Source organism: Accipiter gentilis, chromosome W (assembly GCF_929443795.1).
Source record: "Accipiter gentilis chromosome W, bAccGen1.1, whole genome shotgun sequence".
In the NCBI taxonomy this organism is placed as follows: Eukaryota; Metazoa; Chordata; class Aves; order Accipitriformes; family Accipitridae; genus Astur; species Astur gentilis.
Window position 1 is genome coordinate 193,161 of NC_064918.1, and position 17,934 is coordinate 211,094.

The following is a 17,934-nucleotide window of genomic DNA, read 5'->3' on the forward strand; positions in this document are numbered from 1 at the left end:
CACATCCACGTTTTCCAGCGTGGGGTCCTCCACGGGCTGCAGGTGGATATCTGCTCCACTGTGGACCTCCATGGACTGCAAAGGGACAGCCTACCTCACCATGGTCTTCACCACGGGCTGCAGGGGAATCTCTGCTCTGGCGCCTTGGAGCATAGAATCATAGAATCATTTAGGTTGGAAAAGACCTTCAAGATCATCGAGTCCAACCATTAACCATGCCCACTAAACCATGTCCTGAAGTACCCTGTCCATTCACTTTTTGAATATCTCCAGGGATGGTGACTCAACCACTTCCCTGGGCAGCACATTCCAATGCCTGACAACCCTCTCAGTAAAAATTTTTTTCCTAATATCTAACCTAAATCTCCCCTGCTGCAACTTGAGGCCATTTCCCCTTGTCCTATCTCCAGCCACCTGACAGAAGAGACCAGCACCTACCTCACTACAACCCCCCTTCAGGTAGTTGTAGAGAGCGATAAGGTCTCCTCTCAGACTCCTCTTTTCTAGACTAAACAGCCCCAGTTGCCTCATCCACTCCTCATAAGACTTGTGCTCTCGTGGCTTAAACAAGTGTACTCTTCGCTGGGTGAAAAACTGGCTGGATGGATGAGCCCAGAGGGTTGTGGTGAATGGGGTTAAATCCAGTTGGCGTCAGGTCACAAGTGGTGTTTCCCAGGGCTCGGTGTTGGGCCCTGTTCTGTTTAATATCTTTATCAATGATCTGGATGAGGGGATTGAGTGCACCCTCAGCAAGTTTGCAGATGACACCAAGTGGGGAGACAGGGTCGATCTGCTTGATGGTAGGGAGGCTCTACAGAGAGATCTGGACAGGCTGGATTGATGGGCCAAGGCCAATCGTATGAAGTTCAATAAGGCCAAGTGCCGGGTCCTGCACTTGGGTCACAGCAACCCCATGCAGCGCTACAGGCTTGGGGAAGAGTGGCTGGAGAGCTGCCCGGCAGAGAAAGACCTGGGGGTGCTGGTTGACAGCTGGCTGAATATGAGCCAGCAGTGTGCCCAGGTGGCCAAGAAGGCCAATGGCATCCTGGCCTGTATCAGAGATAGTGTGGCCAGCAGGAGCAGGGAAGTGATTGTTCCCCTGTACTCGGCACTGGTGAGGCCGCACCTCTATTACTGTGTTCAGTTTTGGGCCCCTCACTACAGGAAAGACATTGAGTTGCTGGAGCGTGTTCAGAGGTGGGCAACCAAGTTGGTGAGTGGCCTGGAGCACAAGTCTTATGAGGAGTGGATGAGGCAACTGGGGCTGTTTAGTCTAGAAAAGAGGAGTCTGAGAGGAGACCTTATCGCTCTCTACAACTACCTGAAGGGGGGTTGTAGTGAGGTAGGTGCTGGTCTCTTCTGTCAGGTGGCTGGAGATAGGACAAGGGGAAATGGCCTCAAGTTGCAGCAGGGGAGATTTAGGTTAGATATTAGGAAAAAAATTTTTACTGAGAGGGTTGTCAGGCATTGGAATGTGCTGCCCAGGGAAGTGGTTGAGTCACCATCCCTGGAGATATTCAAAAAGTGAATGGACAGGGTACTTCAGGACATGGTTTAGTGGGCATGGTTAATGGTTGGACTCGATGATCTTGAAGGTCTTTTCCAACCTAAATGATTCTATGATTCTATGATTCCAGCTGATTTCTTTACAGTGGCTGCTCATGCTAACATATGGGCTTCTCAAGCCTCAAGTATGAGGCCCAATAGAGAAGATATGGCTTGTTCAAGATCACTAAATCCTCAAATATGATGTCTTTCACAAGGCTCTCAATACAGGTGGTTCAGAGCATGTTTCCACTGGAAACTGATCATCTTACCAAAACAAAAAAAAAAACTTGGAAAAAAAAAATGTTAAAGTAAAAAGATAGATCTAAAGTAAGAGTAAAAAGTGGATCAGCTGACTCATATGACAGTGAAATTTTTTATCAAGGAAGAAGTGGAACCATATGCTTTGGACCACTGCAACCCATCTTAAACAGATTCCCTTAAACAGGTCCCTGTGGTGGGTTGGCCCTGGCTGGATGTCAGGTGCTTACCAAAGCTGCTCCATCAGTCCCTTCCTCAGCTGGACAGGGGAGACAAAATATAACAAAAAGCTTGTGGGTCAAGATGAGTACAGGGAGAGATCACTCAGCAATTTTATCATCATGGGCAAAACAGACTCGGGGAAAATTAACTTAATTCATTATTAATCAAATCAGAGTAGGACAATGAGAAATAAGAACAAATCTTAAAAACACCTTCCCCCCACCACTCCCTTCTTCCCAGGCACAGCCTTACTCCCAGATTCTCTACCTTCTCCCTGTCAGCAACACAGGGGGACAGGGAATGGAGGTTGTGGTCAGTTCATCACATGTTGTTTCTGCCGCTCTTTCCTCCTCAAGGGGAGGACTCTTCACAGTCTTCCCCTGCTCCAGCGTGGGGTCCCTCCCACGGGAGACAGTCCTCCATGAACTTCTCCAATGTGGGTCCTTCCCACGGGCTGCAGTTCTTCACGAACTGCTCCAGCATGGGTCCCCCACAGGGTCACAAGTCCTGCCAGAAAACCTGCTCCAATGTGGTCTCCTCTCTCCACAGATCTGCAGGTCCTGCCAGGAACCTGCTCCAGCATGGGCTTCCCATGGGGTCACAGCTTCCTTCAGGGCACATCCACGTTCTCCGGCGTGGGGTCCTCCATGGGCTGCAGGTGGATATATGCTCCACTGTGGACCTCCATGGGCTGCAGAGGAACAACCCATCTCACCATGGTCTTCACCACAGACTGCAGGGGAATCTCTGCTCTGGTGCCTGGAGCACTTCCTCCCCTTCCTTCTTCACTGACCTTGGTGTCTGCAGAGTTGTTTCTCTTACGTATTCTCAGTCCTCTATCTCTGGCTGCTGTTGCACAGCAGTTTTTCCCCCTTCTTAAATATGTTATCATAGACGCGCTACCACCATTGCTGATTGGCTTGGCCTTGTCCATCGGCAGGTCCGACTTAGGGCTGGCTGGCATTGGCTCTATTGGACATAGGGGAAGCTTCTATCAGCTTCTCACAGAAGCTCCCCCTATAGCCCCCTCCCAGCTACCAAATCCTTGCCACGCAAACCAAATACAGTCCCTTTTGGGACCTTAGGATTCAGAAGGTGTGGATAACTTGCATCCTTCTAATATATAAATAAGTCTATATAATATATAAATATGCATATAATTATATATACATATACAGGCAGTTGTGATGGAGTCTTCTTGAACATTGTGGTCCAGTTATTGCTTCCTTGAGAATCTTGTTAAGTACAGAAAAAGGTATCCTTATTCTCTTTACTTAAGTCACGGAAGAAGGGATACACTAATGAGAGTTTTAGGAGTTTTTAAATACTTTTTATGAGTATTTGTGCTATTTTTCCTCATTTTAGTTTTTCTATTTGCTATTTGAATGATAATGGTCTACCTACACTGTGTTGAAAGAATACCCTATTCAATGCCAGGTGCTAGAAAGTCTTCAATGATTGCATTGGTTTTGAATTTTCCTCTTAATCTTTACTGATCTAAAGTTGAAAGTGGAAGCCAAACTTCTTAATTTGGAAAATACAAAAATGATTACATTTAAAGCAGTTGTGAAATTTATCACCAGCTAGCTTTTGGAAAGCACTCTGATCATTAACAACAAACTATGTCTTTCTAATATTTCATTAAATAGTGAAAACTGGGAGACAGAAATGTGTTTTCATTTTGAGATCACATGAAGGTGGGTTTTTAAATAATACAAGACATTATTTTTTTTTAATACCCTCTCTAAACAAAATAAAGTTTATATAAGCTCAAACTTACCCGTTTTCTTAGAGCTGGGTTTTATGACAACAGGAGTAACTATAACACCAAAACCCCTTGCTCGGAATTTCATCGACTCTGTCTCTTCATGAGATGTTTAGAAGAATCCCTTCTCTGCTGGAGTTATGTTGAACATATTTATACTTGTCATGGTTTAACCCCAATCAGCAACTAAGTACCACACAGCCGCTCACTCACTGCCCCCCACACCAAGTGGGATGGGGGAGAAAATCGGGAAAAGAAGTAAAACTCGTGGGTTGAGAGAAGAATGGTTTAATAGAACAGAAAAGAAGAAACTAATAATGATAATGATAACACTAATAAAATGACAACAGCAATAATAAAAGGATTGGAATATAAAACACAAGTGATGCGCAGTGCAATTGCTCACCACCCACCAATCGACGCCATTAGTCCCCGAGCGGCAATCCCCCCACCCCCACTCCCCCCAGTTTATATACTAGATGTGACGTCACATGTTATGGAATACCCCACCCGACACTTTGGATAAATGCAGTGTTACAACCTATGGGGATTACCCAGCCAGGGACGCCAAATCCTACAATGATCCCTAAAGAGTGGGAATTACAAGTCATTGATTTAAAAGATTGCTTCTTCACGATTCCTTTACATCCTGATGATTGTGCACATTTTGCCTTTTCAGTGCCTAGTGAAAATAATGCTGAGCCTATGCAGCGTTATCAGTGGACAGAGCTACCTCAGGGCATGATGAATAGTCCTACTATATCTCAGATAGTAGTTGCTGCGGCTATTCAACCGAGCTGAGACGCATTTCCAAATGCTATCATGTATCATTATATGGATGATATTTTAATTGCAACAGAAACAACACAGTATTTGGAAAGTGTTGTGCAACATCTTGTAAATTCTTTGCACACCTTTGGACTTCAAATTGCTACAGAAAAAATTCAAAAGATGCCGCCCTGTAAATATTTAGGGTGGGTTCTTACAGAAAGAACAGTACAGCCTCAATCATTAAAGTTGCAGACAGATATACGAACTCTGAACGATGCTCAAAAATTATTAGGAACAATAAACTGGGTACAATCCGTGTTAGGTATAACCACGGAGGCATTAAGTAATCTCTTTAACATTCTGAGAGGTGATCCTGATTTAACATCACCACGGATTTTAACTCCAGCTGCCAAGGAAGAGTTAAATTTAGTTTCACAAAAGATATCTACGTTACAAGCCTATAGAAGGGACATAACTTTACCTGTTGATGTGTATGTCATACAAGGTCCAAAACAACCTTTTGCTACTATAGGGCAACGTGATAAAGTCGCTCAGAAAATTCTCTATTTGGAACGGGTGCTTCTCTCTAACACTTTAAAGAAAACTATTACACAGCCTTTAGAAATGATTGTGACTGGGGTACAAAAAGCACGGTCGCGCGCTCAGTGTCTCGTTGGTTTTGATCCCGATACCTTGTATCTCCCTTTTTCAAAACAAGATTTTGATTACTTTTTAGTTCAATCACAATCACTGCAAATCGCATTGGCTGACTTCATGAACAAAATTTCTTTCTCACTGCCTAAATGTAAGTTACTGCAAAACCTTCATACATTAAACATCAAACCACAGACGATAGTATCAGATACTCCTATTGTTAATGCTCGTACACTTTTTGTAGATGGCTCTGGAAAAACTGGACGAGGTGTAGTTGCCTGGCTAGATAATGGAGTATGGCAGACATCTGTTGTTTTGTTACAAGGTTCCACGCAGCGTGTGGAATTACAGGCTGTTTTACACGCTTTAGCTTTATTTCCATCAGAACCACTCAATATTGTTTCTGATGCAGAATATGTCGTCCGTGTTGTACAGCGATTACCAGGATCTTACTTAAAGGAGATAAATGATGAAGACTTATTCAGCAAATTTTTGGAATTGCAAACTCTTTTAAATAAAAGAGCTTATCCTTTGTTTATTTGTCACATAAGGTCGCACACTGTGCTGCCAGGACCTTTGACTAAAGGCAATGCCGTGGCTGACTCTTTTACTGTTGGCACAGTGCAATTCCACTCTGCCGTGGCCTCTCACTCCTCTTTTCACCAAAATGCTGCAGCGTTGCAAAAGATGTTCAATTTGACAAAAGCACAGGCTAAAGATATAATTCATTTTTGTCCAGATTGTCAAAGAGTTGCTTCGGATGCAGTGGGCATTGGAGTTAACCCATGTGGTTTACACTCTAATGCCATTTGGCAAAGTGATGTTACACATGTATCTGCCTTTGGCTCCTTGAAATTCGTGCATGTTTCTATTGATACCTTTTCCTCTTATATTTGTGCTACTGCTCATTCTGGAGAAAGGGCACGTGACGTTCAACAACATTGGTCACGATGCTTTGCAATTATGGGGGTTCCTCAAACCATTAAAACTGACAACAGTCCAGGGTATGTAGCTAAATCTACTCAATTATTGTTGCAAGAGTGGCAGGTATCCCATGTGACAGGAATTCCACATTCACCTACTGGACAAGCAATAATTGAGCGCGCACATCATGCTTTAAAGTCCATGTTACATAAACAAAAAAGGGGGAATATGCCACCACAAGAACAGCTAGATAATGCTATGTTTACTTTGAATTTTTTAAATCGCTTACCAGACTTAATGGCCAGCACAGCGATAGATCGGCATTTAAAAACTCCTGATTCTATTTCACACAGACCTAAAGTACTGTATAAGGATCTTTTTAGTGGGCCTGTGTATTGGTTTTGTGTGGCAAGGTTTTGGTAGCGGGGGGTGGGGGGTGTTACAAGGGTGGCTTCTGTAAGAAGCTGCTGGAAGCTTCCCCTGTGTTTGAGAGAGAGCCCATACCAGCCAGCTCTAAGACGGACCCGCCGCCGGCCAAGGACGAGCCAATCAGCGATAGTGGTAACGCCTCTGTGATAACATTTTTAAGAAGGAAAAAAAGTTGAGACGGAGAGAAACAGCCACCGGAGAGAGGAGTGAGAACATGTAAGAGAAAACAAGCCTGCGGACACCAAGGTCAGTGAAGAAGGAGGGGGAGGAGATGCTCCGGGCGCCAGAGCGGAGATTCCCCTGCAGCCCATGGTGAAGACCCTGGTGAGGCAGGCTATCCCCCTGCAGTCCATGGAGGTCCACGGTGGAGCAGATATCCACCTGCAGCCCATGGAGGACCCCACTCTGGAGCAGGTGGGTGCCCAATGGAGGCTGTGACCCCGTGGGAACCCCGCGCTGGAGCAGGCTCCTGGCAGGACCTGTGGATCTGTGGAGAGAGGACCCCATGGAGCGGGTTTTCTGGCAGGACCTATGACCCCTTGGGGGACCCACGCTGGAGCGGTATGCTCCTGAAGGACTGCACGCCACAGAAAGGACCCATGCTGGAGAAGTTCGTGGAGGACTGTCTCCTGTGGGAGAGATCCCACGCTCGAGCAGGGGAAGAGTGTGATTAGCGCTGCTGCCAAGGAGGATGAATCGACAGAGATAACGTATGATGAACTGACTGCAAACCTCATTTCCCATCCCCCTGTCCAGCTCAGGAGGAGAGAGTGATAGAACAGCTTTGGTGGGCGCCTGGTGTCCAGACAGGATCAACCCATCACACTGGCATAGACAAAGTGCATTACAAAATAGAATGAAATTACATTGCAATTGGGAGTTTCAAAAACAAGGGCTCTGTGTAATTCCTTTACAAAGGAATGAAAGTGTATGAGATTGGAATTAGGTGAAGGCGCTTTTGCAAGGTGCATTTGCTACTAATATTGCAGGAGAGATCTAAGATCTTGCACAGATATTAAAAGATCAAATGGGAAATATACAAAATTAGCAGAATATGGTGTTTTTCAAGTAATTGTCTAATAGTGTTAAATGGTTAAATCCAAAAACATGGTTTGAAGGTTTAAATCTGTGTATCTGAATTTATATTGCTATTGGAGGGTTGTTAATCATTTGTGTGTTTGCAGCAATCAGAATCATCTGAGGAGCAGTACGAGGATTACGTTGGTTCGAAGCTAGAGTCCTCGCTGCCTTCCTCATGAATCTGATGTTCCTAAACAAAAAAGGGGGAGATGTGGGAGCAGCTTGGAACACCTGGCATTTGTTTTCAAGAGTGACTGTTAGAATGTGTTGTGCTGCATGTTTGCCAAGCCTTTGAAGAACTAGTTTTACAAGGTCAGGTTGGATGATGGCCTTGTGTAGGCCTGGGAAGATGTGGCTGAAGACAGTCAGGAGTATGTGTATGGAATGTTTTTATCTTTAACTGTTCTGAGGACTGGCAAACATCCCAGCTGAGCCAGATATGCGCTCCTCTGTTAGTAGTATTGGCTGTATGCCATTAGTTCTTTTTAGATCTTTGTTGAAACATATATAAGTTGGATTCTTTTGTGAAATAAAGGGAATCTTGCACAGAGAGCTTGAGCGCTTAATTCAATCGCGGCAACATCACATCATATGGAATACCCCATTGGACACTTTGGATCAGCTGCCCTGGCTGTGTCTCCTCCCAACTTCTTGTGCCCCTCCAGCCTTCTCGCTGACTGGGCATCAGCAGCTGAAAAATCCTTGGCTATAGACTAAACATTACTTAGCAACAACTGAAAACATCAGTGTGTTGTCAACATTCTTCTCATACCTAGCTCAAAAACATAGCACTGTACCAGCTACTAGGAAGACAATTAACTCTATCCCAGCTGAAACCAGGACAATACTGTAGTGTCATTAATAGGATTAGCATATGACAGTTCATAACTCCTTCTAATAGGGCAAGTCAGCACACATGACGCAGAATCACAGAATGGTTGAGGTTGAAAGGGACCTCCAGAGGTCATCTGGTTCAACCCCCCTGCTCAAGCAGGGCCACCTAGAGCTGCTTGCCCAGGACAATGTCTAGATGACTTTTGAATATCTCCGAGGAGAAGGACTCCACAACCTCCCTGGGCAACCTATTCCAGTGCTCAGTCACCCTCACAGTGAAAAAGCATTTCCTGTGGTTTAGTTTGTGCACGTTGCCTCTTGTCCTGTCACTGGACACCACTGAAGAGCCTGGCTCCATCTTTGCATCCTCCCTTCAGATATTTGCACACATTGATGAGATCTCTCCCTCCCTCCCTCCCTCCCCCGAGCCTTCTCTTCTCTAGGCTAAACAGTCCCAGCTCCCTTAGCCTTTCCTCATAGGAGAGATGCTCCAGTCCCTTAATCATCTTATTGGCCCTGTGCTGGACTGTCTCCAGTATGTCCATGTCTCTCTTGTACTGGGGAGCCCAGATCTGGACACAGTATTCCAGGTGGGGCTTCACCAGTGCTGAGTAGAGGGCCTGAGTAGATCACCTCTCTCGACCTGCTGGCAACACTCCTCCTAATGCACCCCAGGATACCGTTTGCAGCAAGGGCACATTGCTGGCTCATGTTCAACTTGGTGTCCACTAGGACCCTCAGGTCCCTTTCTGCCAAGCTGCTTTCCAGCTGGGTGGCCCCCAGCATGTACTGGTGCCTGGGGTTGTTCCTCCACAGGTGTGGGACTCAGCATTTCTCCTTGTTGAACTGTATGAGGTTCCTCTCAGCCCATTTCTCCAGCCTGTTGAGGTCTCTCTGGATGGCAGCACAACCCTCTGGCATATCGGCCACTCCTCACTGTTCTGTATCATCAGCAAACTTGCTGAGGGTGTGCTCTGCCCCATCATGGGAGACAGCATTGAAAGCCTTCCTAAAGTCTGGGTTGACATTAGCCACTGCTCTCCCCTCATCTACTGGGCCAGTCACTTCATCATAAAAGCTTAACAAGTTGGTCAAGAATGTCTTCCCCTTGGTGAATCCATGCTGACTACTCCTGATCACCTTCTTGTCCTTTATGTGCCTTGGAATGGTTCCCAGGATTAGCTGCTCCATCACCTTCCCAGGGATCGAGGTAAGGCTGACTGACCTGTAGTTCCCTGGGTCCTCCTTCTTGCCTTTCTTGAAGATAGGAGAGACATTTTCTTTCCTCTAGTCTTTGGGTACCTCTCCCAATCGCCATGATCGTTCCTAGATTATTGAGAGTGTCCTTGCAATGACATCTTCCAGCTCCCTCACCACTCATGGGTGCATCCCGTCAGGGCCCATGGACTTATTATGTCCAGTTTGCTTAATTATTCCCTGATCTCATCCTCTTCCACCAAGAGTACATCTTAATTGCTACAGCCTTTCCCCCTGGTCTCTGGGACCTGGGATTCCTGAAGACCAGTCTTGCTAGTAAAGACTGAGGTAAAGAAGGCATTCAGTACCTCAGCCTTTTCCATGTCCTGTGTCACCAGGTCCCCTGCCCCATTCATCAGCGGGCCCACATTTTCCCTAGTCTTCCTTTTGTCTCCTGTGTACTTATAGAAGCCCTTCTTGTTGCTCTTGACATCACTTGTGAGATTTAACTCCAGGTGGTCTTTGGCTTTCCTAAGTTCATCCTTGGATGCTCGGACAGTGTTTCTGCATTCCTCCCAGCTTACCTGTCCCTGCTTCCGCCTTCTGTATGCTTCCTTTTTGTGTTTGAGTTTGGCCAGCAGTTCCTTGTTCATCCATGCAGGCCTCCTGGCTTTTTTGCCTGAGTTCCTGCTCATTATGTATGGACTGCTCTTGAGCTTGGAGGAGGTGATCCTTGAGTATTAACCAGCTTTCTTGGCCCCCCCTTCCCTCCAGGGCCTTATCCCACAGGACTCTTCCAAGCAGATCTTTGAAGAGGCCAAAGTCTGCTCTCCTGAGGTCCAGGGTTGTGAGCTTGCTTTTCACAGTCCTCCCTGCCCTCAGGATCCTGAATTGCACCATCTCATAGTCACTGCAGCCAAGGTTGCCTTTGATCTTCACATTCCCAACTCTTGTGGGTGAAATCCAGGCTGTAAATGAAGTCCTGACTGAAATGAAGTCCCCATTTCTTTGTGGATGTTCAAACAGCTGACAGAAGCAACCAATTGTCGTTGTTTAACAAGGCAGGCAGGCAGCTAAACACCACACAGCCAATTGCTCACTCCCCCTCCCCCAGTGGCACTATACCAGCTACTGGGAAAAAAATTAATTCTATCTCAGCCGAAACCAGGACACCAATATGACAAAACAGATCCCTTCTTGCAACAAGGCAGAGTTAACTAAGGTATTAAGAAAAAACAACAGCAACCTATAGGGAAGTATTTAATCTCTGTTCTCCTGTTCAATTCTCAGCAATGCAATAAAAGGAACACATGCTACAATTAATGATTTACATATTTATAACCTGTAATGAACAGGTTAACTTTGTTCATGAAAACGCACGTGGGGGTAGGGACATTCTTCGCTTAGTATCCGGTTAAGATAAATGAACTCAGTACAAGGGAAAAATCTCCATCAACCATACAAATAAACTCTGTCAAGATGGGAAGATTCCACAATTACCCCTAATAGTCTTACTGCTAACCTTAACCTTTGGTCCATGTATTTTAGATAAAGTTGTAGCCCTTGTTCAAAGCAGAATAGAATCAATCCAGTTAATGGTGTTAAAACAACAATATGATAATTTACTTACATACCAATTGGGAAGGGGGAAGACACACATTGTGATTGAACAAATGCTTTGTGTAAAAAGCAAAGCTTGCTTAAATGTTGCGTAAAGATCACGAGAAAAAGACAACAAATATAACTTATTAGATAAGGAGGGAAAAGACAACAGCTATAATTTACCAGATAAGGGGATTAACTCTACCACGACTGCACTTCTCCACATCAAAAGACATTCTACATCAAAAGACACTCCCCCTTGAGAAGATTGACCGAATCCACCCAATAACAAACCTACACAAGTGAAGAAAGAAGAAGCAAGACAAGGCAGAGATTGACAAGAAAGGGGTGCATAAACTGTATAAAAGGAATGTAACTATAACAGAAAGTTGTGAGCTTTTGGCGGAGCACTGTCTCCCCGGCCGCCCAGCTCTGTTTTGCTCTCTTATCGCTTTCTAATAAATTAAATCTTTTTATTTAATACAAACTGGCTCCTCCAATTTCTCACGAGCGTCTATAACATAACCCAATCCTCTTGACCTCTGTTAACCAAAACACCCGAGTAAAACAATCTGTATGCTTAAATTTCTTGTAACTCCTAGGAATGTGGTATGCACTTTAAAAAAATGTTTGGGCAGGTGATGCAGAGACTGACACTAGGCCTAGTAGATGTAGAAATAGAACGTATGTTTAGACTCAGTGTATTGCTAAATAAAAGACTCAGGAATTTGTTAGAAGGTTAACAACTGCCTCCGTAAGTTGATTTACGTAGACAAGCCGAGGACATAAAGCACAAGATTCCTGTGTCTGTAATATAAGACAAAATAACATGCTCTGTTTGAGGAGGTATTCTGTTTGATAAGAAAATATGTTCTGTCTCTTGTGATGACTGAGCCAAAAGCTAGGTGATAAGCAGAGAAGTTGTTTGTGGGGCCCAGAAGGGGATCGTACTGCGCAAACTCATACAACAAAGTTCAAACAGTGGACAAGTGAGGAAGACTATGGAAGACCATGGAAGACCACCAGAGGACTCCAGAAGACCACCGAAGACCTTCAACACGCATGCGTAAAGGACATTTACATATGCTAATGACTTCTCGGAAAATCAATGAATATGTATATTATTTCTCGGAAATTTTATGAATATGTATGTAAGACATGTATTTAACCTATACAATTAGTCCCAGCCAGGAAGCACGTTTGGAGGAGCGATCCCCCGTGCTTCCAGCGCTGCAATAAAGAATACTTAACTCCATCACCGAATGCTCATTTCGAGAAACAATCTGGCACCCCAGATGGGACCCGCTCTGCTCGGCTGCAGGACCCGCTGAGAACAGGACTCCCTAGGGTACCCCCGGGATTTTCCCGGAGGGACTCCTCGCCTCACTCGGATCACTGCGGGAGCAGACAAGGACACCATCTAAAGGAGTTTGAGGTATTCTTTATTTTGTGTCTTTGGGTTTGGGACCTGTCATTTGTAAAGCTATCCATAAGTCATAAGTGTAACTTATGCAGGATGGCATATGCCAGGTAGCCAATGTTCTTGGTATACATTTGGTTTAATACGTATTTGGGCACTTTTGGTTCAGTATACTCTGCATGCTGTTGTGCATTTTGTGTGCTTTTGGTTTGGTGCCCATTCATGTACTTTGGTTCTGAATTTGATTTTGTTTTTTTTGGCTGACTGAATGTGGTAAACGACCATTGGAATCGGATTACGGATACCGTTTGTGAGTTCTGAATTAAAACTGTGTCGAAAAACGGCGAATTGAATGATTGAGTGAGTGAGAAGCAGCTGCAGAGTGTGTGTGAAATTCCGATCCGAAGTTCCTAACTCCATAGGAGGTACGGCCGGAGACAAATGAGGTGTGACTGACTCACTGATGATTTGGGATGTGAACTTGTACATTATTATTATAGTTATAAGTTTGAGTTTGATTGTCTTACTTGTCTTGTGTTGTTGTTGTTGTTGTAAGAAGTTCCCTGTTTGGTGTATTATATAAATGTGGGTATATGAATGGTGTCTTTTGCATCCGGGAAATGAGTGTAAACCTATATATATCTTAGAGTGTGTGTGGTGTAAACAAAGGTTGCAAATAGGTTGTGGAAAGGATATTGAATGCCCTAAGTGTCGGGTTTGGACTTCCTGGGACAAGAGTGGAGAGCTACGTATATAGTGGAAATAATTTGTGGTTGGGCAGATAGAAATCAGAGCAAGTAATATGGGAGGGAAACAGAGCGGTGGAATATTGAAAAAGAGCCCCTTAGGCTGTATCCTGGCACATTGGAAGGAAATCGGGGGACCTCCAGGTGGAAGCGTAGATAAAAAGACCTTAATTAAATATTGTAACCAGTGGTGGCCTTTATATAGACTGGACAGTGGCGAAGTGTGGCCTTATAATGGAACTTTGAATTATAACACATTGCTACAACTGATGTTATTTCTAAGGCGGGAGGGAAAATAGGATGAAGTCATGTATGCGGATATGTTTTTCACTTTGAGAAATCATCCAGAATGGCAAAGAGAGTGCGGAGTTAATATAGCTCCGCAAGACCCACTTGTGCTAGCAATGGAAAAGGAAAAAAGAGATTCTGAGAAATTGAAGAGATGTTGTTCAGCCTGTAACATAGGGCAGAGGTGCTTAAAACTAAGAGAAATTGAGGAGAGAATGGAGGATTTTGTTTCCCCACCATTACCACTCCCAGTCCCGGCAATAATCGAAGGATCTCCTGAAAGAGAAGAAGAAGGGGCAGGGGCAAGTGCGGGTAATGGTAACACTGAACAGGACTCCGAAGACCGGGATTCTACTCCGATTACAGCTCGTACTCGGAGTAAGACGAGACCGGTGCTTCTGGCCCCCTTAAGACAAGCAATGGGAACGGCAGGCCCCACTAGAATTAAAATACCTTTTACTATGAATGATTTGGATTCATGGAGAGAAGTGGTAAAAGGATACCATGATGATCCTGAAGGGATTGCTAAAAGATTTGAACTGATTGTTAAAAATCAGGACCCAGATTGGAAAGACATCGATTTAATGTTGGATGCTCTAACCGAGACCGAAAAACAACTAGTAATAAGAACAGCTCGAACACAGGTTCAGGTTCAAATCACTGCTGGAACCTTACCGGGCACAGTAGATAATCATGTGCCCAGGACAGATCCCAATTGGGACCCGAATGACAATACTGAATATCGGCTTTTGAAAAGATACCAAGAATGGATAAAATTAGGCATTGAAAATGCAATACCAAAAGCAGTGAATTGGTCGAATCTGTATGCCGTAAAACAGGGTCAGACCAAGACCCCAACAGAATTTTTGGATCGGTTAAGAGCAGCCACGTGAAAATTTACCACTCTAGACCCCTCATCTGATGTGGGGAGACAGCAATTAGTGTCCTTATTTCTTGGGCAATCCTCAGAGGACATAAGAAGAAAGCTCAAAAAATTAAAGAAGCCGGATACTAGAGACTTAGAGAAATTAATAGAGGAAGCCTGGAGAGCATATCGGAACAGGGAAAGGGATGAGAAACAGAAACTGGGGACGGCAATTGCCATAGCCACTGTGGCAGCACTGGGACGACAAGGCAACTTGCTCCACGGGAGAGGTCGAGGAAACGGGAATCGAAGGGGTGCCCGACAGCCTCTAAAATCAGATCAATGTGCCTATTGTAAAGAAATGGGTCATTGGAAAGGAGAATGCCCTAAATTAGAGAATCGTGCTGTCATTGCCAATGTTACCTCCAAAGCATGAAGGGAACCGGAGGAATCCACCCTAGCGGACCCTCTGGTTAAAATTAAGCTAGGGATGGGGGAGCAAGAAATAGACTTTTTAATAGATACAGGGGCAGCATACTCAGTGTTAAATCAAAAGTTAATACCAGAGGACACCGAATTCGTAACAGTAAGAGGGGCTACTGGACGACAAACAAAAGCATACTTTTTAAAACCACTCAAATACAAATTAGGTAAACAAATTGGAACACATAAATTTTTGTATTTATCGGAGTCCCCACAGTCTCTATTGGGACGAGATCTATTAGAACACCTAGATGCAAAAATCACCTTTGATAAAGGAAATATGGCCTTGAGAATTAAGGACAATCAATTGATTGATGTCCTAAGTATAGCCCTGTTACAAGCCAAAGTGAAATGCGATACGAATACTCCTCTGGAGATTGTAAATCAAGTATATCCTGGGGTGTGGGCCTCTGAAGTCCCGGGAAGAGCAAAGAATGCAGCACCAATAGTGATAAGATTAAAGGGCGGAAAGGAACCTGTCAAAATTAAACAGTATCCTTTGAAATTAGAAGACAGAAAAGGGATAAAATCAATAATAGACAAATTCCTACTATATGGTCTGTTGATAGAATGTGAATCAGAATATAATACTCCAATATTACCAATTAAGAAAGCTGACGGAGAGAGTTACAGGCTAGTTCAGGATTTGAGGGCAATAAACAAAATTACTGAGGATATACATCCTGTGGTAGCAAATCCGTATACTTTACTAACAAAATTAAAAGATAATCAAGTTTGGTTTACCGTACTGGATTTGAAGGATGCCTTTTTTTGCCTGACCCTAGCCACTGAGAGCCAAAATTTGTTTGCTTTTGAATGGGAAAATCCAGAGTCAGGAAGGAAAACTCAATTAACATGGACAGTATTACCTCGGGGTTTTAAAAATAGCCCTACCATTTTTGGGAATCAATTGGCAAAGGAGCTCGAAACCTGGGAACCACCCAGCCAAGAAGGAGTCTTGTTGCAATATGTAGACGACCTCCTAGTAGCTACAGAAACTCGGGAAGATTGTATTCAGTGGACTGTAAGTCTTCTTAATTTCTTGGGTTTAAATGGACATCGAGTTTCTCAACAGAAAGCCCAGCTGGTCCAACAACGCGTGACCTACCTAGGACTGGAAATCTCCGGAGGACAACGGGAACTTGGACCTGAACGGAAGGAGGCCATTTGTCGAACTCCAGAACCACAGACGGTAAAGGAATTGCGAACTTTTCTGGGAATGACAGGTTGGTGTCGGCTTTGGATATACAATTATGGACTGCTAGTCAAACCTCTGTACGAACTGATAAAAGGAAATCAGTCGAAATTGATTTGGACTAGTGAAGCACGAAATGCATTTAAACTGCTTAAACAAGAACTAATGAAGGCCCCCACCCTAGGGTTACCAGATGTCTCCAAACCATTTTGGTTGTTCTCCCACGAGAGACAAGGAATTGCTTTAGGAGTGTTGGCACAGAGACTTGGTCCCTACAAACGAGCGGTGGCTTATTTCTCTAAACAATTAGATGAAGTAAGCAAAGGCTGGCCGAGCTGCCTTCGAGCTGTAGCAGCAGTCGTGATTAATATTCAAGAAGCCCGAAAGTTTACTATAGGCCAGAAAATAACAGTACTAGTCTCCCACACGGTATCAATGGTCCTGGAACAGAAAGGGAGCCATTGGCTCTCACCTCAAAGATTTCTGAAATATCAAGCAATGTTGGTAGAACAAGATGATATAGAAATTGTGGTTACTAATATTGTCAATCCAGCCTCTTTCCTCATTGGAACCTTAGATGAGCCAGTGATACATGATTGTATTGAAACCATGGAAGCCACTTATTCAAGCCGACCAGACCTCAAGGAAGAACCTTTGGAGGATGCAGAGGACTCCTGGTACACAGACGGGAGCAGTTTCCTGCAACAAGGACAATGTAAGGCCGGGTATGCCATTACAACAACTCAACAGGTAATTGAATCACAACCGTTACCCCCGGGAACTTCGACCCAAAAAGCAGAAATAATTGCTCTAACTCGGGCATTAGAGTTAGCAAAAGGGAAAAGGATAAACATCTGGACGGACTCTAAATATGCGTTTGGTGTAGCACATGCTCACAGGGCTATTTGGAAAGAGCGAGGACTACTGACTGCCCAAGGAAAACAAGTAAAACATGCTGAAGAAATTCTAAGACTATTAGAGGCTGTACAACAACCGGAGAAAGTGGCCATTATGCATTGCCGAGGACATCAGAAAGGAAACACTGACTCAGAAATTGGAAATCGTCTGGCTGATTATGAAGCCAGGAGAGTGGTGGAGTCAGGAGAAAAGGTTTTATCTTTAATACCAGATGGTAAAATCCAAGCTGTAAGTACAAATCAAAAACCAATTTACTCAGAGGAAGATTTGAAGTTAATTGAAGATTTAAAAGGTAAAATGGAAGAAAATGGGTGGGTCCATATAGCGGATGGTCGGGTCATAATACCATCTAACTTATTATGGCCTACAGTTTTAATTGAACATAATAAAACACATTGGGGGTCAGATGCCTTGTATAAGAGCTTAAATCAGAAACTGATAGGATGAAATTTATATACTATAGTGAAGCAGGTGTCCCAACAATGTGAAACTTGCCTACGTAATAACCCCAACGTGACCAACAAAGTAAAATTGGGAACGATCGGCAGAGGAAATTATCCAGGACAACAGTGGCAGATTGATTTTTCAGAGCTCCCTAGAAAAGGGGGGTATCGATAACTATTAGTTATGACTGACACATTTTTCCGGCTGGCCAGAAGCCTTCCCTTGCCAAACAAACAAGGCGAGAGAAGTAACTAAAATATTATTGAATGAAATTATTCCTCGTTTTGGAAT